We start from the raw sequence: 3,566 nt of genomic DNA on the forward strand, positions 1-3,566 counted from the left end.
TGCAGTGGAGGAGAATAACAATGTGTGTGCTCTCCACCGGCTCCAGGATCTTCGGTCCGATCCACTTCAGCCCTGGCAGGTAAGTTTCTGGGTTTGAGCTCGTTTTGACGATCGTTGTCCTATTTTGGCTCAAAGTTCCTCTGCAGCGTCTGTGTTTGTTTACAAATATTAGAAATAGTTGAATATGAAGTATTTGTAATATTTGTGATTGTCTAAAGCTTTGGCAGTGACATGACTGCACTTTACATTTATGGTTGCTTTAATCAGACTTGATGATTGCAGTTTTCTCCACCTCTTCATCCAAACACGAGACAAAAACACGTCGTGTTGAGGAAGGTGGACCGCACACGGGCAGCGAGGTAATAAATAAAAACATCTTTTGTTTATTAAAAATCTTTATTCTTCCACCGAGGGGCAGAAAACAACGTCCATTAATCAGATGGAGAAAACTCCCGGGCAGGCCTGCAGGAAACAAACAGAACAAAGAACGAGAGGAGACCAAGGCTGTAAACACAAACACAGGGTTAGTCAGGAAACACAGCAGGAAGTCATCAGGAAAACAAGACAAGGGAAGCCAAATTAAATACAACACACACGAGACGGGAAACTATCAGAACATGGGAACATCCAACACGCTGATGGAGACTTAAATAACCTCGTTGGAAACTCAAAAACCCCATAAACCTTACAGCAGCGGTCCCCGGGTCACGGACCGGACCGTGAGAGCTGAGGCTCGGCTGTAAAATTTATGGTTTTCTGGGTTTTTATCGGCTTTTATCATTATTTTGATATTGTTTTTATCATTAACTCTGTTTCCCTGGGTCTTTTCCCGTGTGTTATGAATAAATCTTCTTTTTTTAGTACTGGTTTTATTTTGTTGTATTTATCCACGAAACCTTAAAGGCCGGTCCGTGAAAATGTTGTTGGACATAAACCGGTCCGTGGTGCAAAAAGGTTGGAGACCGCTGGCTTACAGAACTCAGAAACACTGGCCAATCATTCTCTGTCACGTTTCTGCCTCAGGGCGGCGGCGGGGCTGGGGCCCATTACCAGATGAAGGTTCATTTCTCGAGGCTTCATGTGCACAACCGCCTCCTGTTGGTCAAACTCTTTATTGTCATTTCGAGTGTTTGTGATGGTGATCACTGCCAAGAACAAAATGACACCTTTATTGGATTTTGTGTGGTTCAATCATCCATCCATTCGCTTCCGCTTATCCTTTTCATGGTCACGGGGTGGGGGGGTGGAGCCTATCCCAGCTGTCTTACTGGCGACCCTGTCCAGGTCGCCAGTCTGCTGCAGGGCTGACGTATGTGAGGTTGTTGATGTCAAAAAGCTCAAATCACCAGATTTCAGTGATTATCTAAATAAATCCTGGGGACCTGATGACATGAGGTGATGATGACTATTTATTTATAATATTAAATATTTGCTTTGCCACTGTGACTGGACTAAGTGGGTTTCTTGCTGTGGAGAGCGAGCAGGCAGGAGTGCACAGGTGTTATACTGTTATATAAGCACATCACAGGCTAGTTGGTGAAACTGAAACATGAACACCAGCATGCTGGTGCTGTGGTGTCTGGACTCTGGGACTGATCACCTGACCTCTGATGGGTTTAACAGCTGCTCGGCGGGAGGAGGAGCTTTGTTTTCTAATCAAAGGAGCTGCAAAGAAAAGCGACTTCACCATTGATGGGGTTTTATTCAAGTAACTTAAAGAAGTCCAGACGCTTTTCTTTGCAGCTCCTTTGACTACGATGACCTGGATGACTGAGAACCTTCACAGACATTTTGTTTTCTAATGTACAGGAAAGAGCCAAGCGAATGAGAAATGCTCGAACACGCAGGTTTGATCCTTCCTCGGGTCTCTGCGTGCGGCTGCTGTTTGTGGCTCTTTTTGACGAGCAGCATGTTTAGGACTGCTGCTTTGCCATCACACGTTCCAGCTGCTCACTCAGTCCTGCTCGAAACACTTTCAGCTCACAGTGACTTTTTGATAGCTTGTTAAGCCACACACAATTGGAGTAAGAGACAAATAAGTTCAAGGGCAGAAACAGTGTGTTTGTCATCGGCTGATTCATAGTTTACTTCAGGTCTAAATGAGCCTTAATGCAGCGCTGAGTCAGCATCCAGAGAAAGCTGTGTGAGTGTCGTGGTCGACAGCACGCAGTCGCCATTATTTCTGCTACTGGTTAAACTGTACAGTTGTCCCTCAGTCTCTGAACTGGACCCTCTCCTCCTGCTTTAAGGCAGCCTGCTGATTAATGTTCCAACCTTAGCTTTGAACACAAGCAGCACAAATGGACTCGCTGGCTCTGAAGGTGTCTGGGCTCAGTCGCTTAGGAGGAGATCAGCTGCTACTAAACATCCTGCATTTATCTTGATAAAGTCCTAACTTAGGTTTAAAATCTACTTGTCGAGAGAAACTGACCCAAGAGTGCAAATACAGAGACGGGGGGCTGGAGCCTGTCCCAGCCGGTCCCGGCAGCAGGTCGTCAGGCTGTTGCAGTCAAATCACACGTAGCAACACATCATCACGCTGACCATCCTTTAAAATGGTCCATCATTACCAGTTCGGACAGTTTTAGGTCCTTGTGTAGATTATTCATTTGTCCTCGTCCTGTTCCCACTCCGGGGACAGACTGTGGATGTGCTGGTGTCTGCAGAGACAGAGGTCTGCACATCTGCTGCCTCCTCCACCCACAGCGGCAGAAAACAGACAGATGGAGGCTTCTGTAGACGAGGAGGTTCAGCAGCTTCAGGTTGAAAAAGGGAAAAAGCTTTCCACTTTAACAGTTTATCATCTTCCCAGAAACTTTTCTAACTCTTACTAAACAAACCAAAAGCAGGCTCTGTGAGCAAAGAGAAACACGAGAGTTTGAAGGACAACAAGAATCACGAAAGTCCTGAAGCTGCGACGTGAAGTTTATGGAAGCTGAAAACAGTTCTCGAGGACACTTCATCCAAAACCAGCAGAAAAGTGCGGCTTTGGAAAATGTTTCCGGGAACAAATCGCTTTGGCGAGAGTGATCTGATCCCAATTTAGTAAAACAGCAGTGAGCATTTACAGCCAAGTGCTCCTTCTATCAAGTGCTGAGAGTAAAGACACGATCAACGCTCCGCCTGGGTTTGCTGCACCGCTCTTATTGTCACTGCGCAGCCATCCTGACCCCATTTTTCTGACGGCAGTAATCACCTGGAGATGACCTGCAGTGTTTCTGACTGAACAAGAGAAAGCCATTACTGTCGCCCCCGTCCTCTGAAGCAGCCTGTAGCTTCAGCTTAACATCAGTCTGCAGCTGTACTGGGTTACGAGCATGCTTTCAGGACATTTATACGCGAAACAAATACAGGCTGGAGAGACAAAGGTTTTCATCCCGAATCCCAAGAAGAGCCGCAGCCAGCCTCACACGGACAGCGTTTTGAAGGATGTCCGTGTGGCAGACGAATATCCGGTTGTTCAGTGATGACGCGACGAATCCTACTTCCGGGTCTAAAGTAGTCTGTGTTTAATATGGCTTTTGTGTTGTTAACATGTTTAATGTTATGTATTTTCTTCTATTTGA

The sequence above is a fragment of the Astatotilapia calliptera genome, chromosome 5 (genome assembly GCF_964374335.1).
Source record: "Astatotilapia calliptera chromosome 5, fAstCal68.1, whole genome shotgun sequence".
Classification (NCBI taxonomy): domain Eukaryota; kingdom Metazoa; phylum Chordata; class Actinopteri; order Cichliformes; family Cichlidae; genus Astatotilapia; species Astatotilapia calliptera.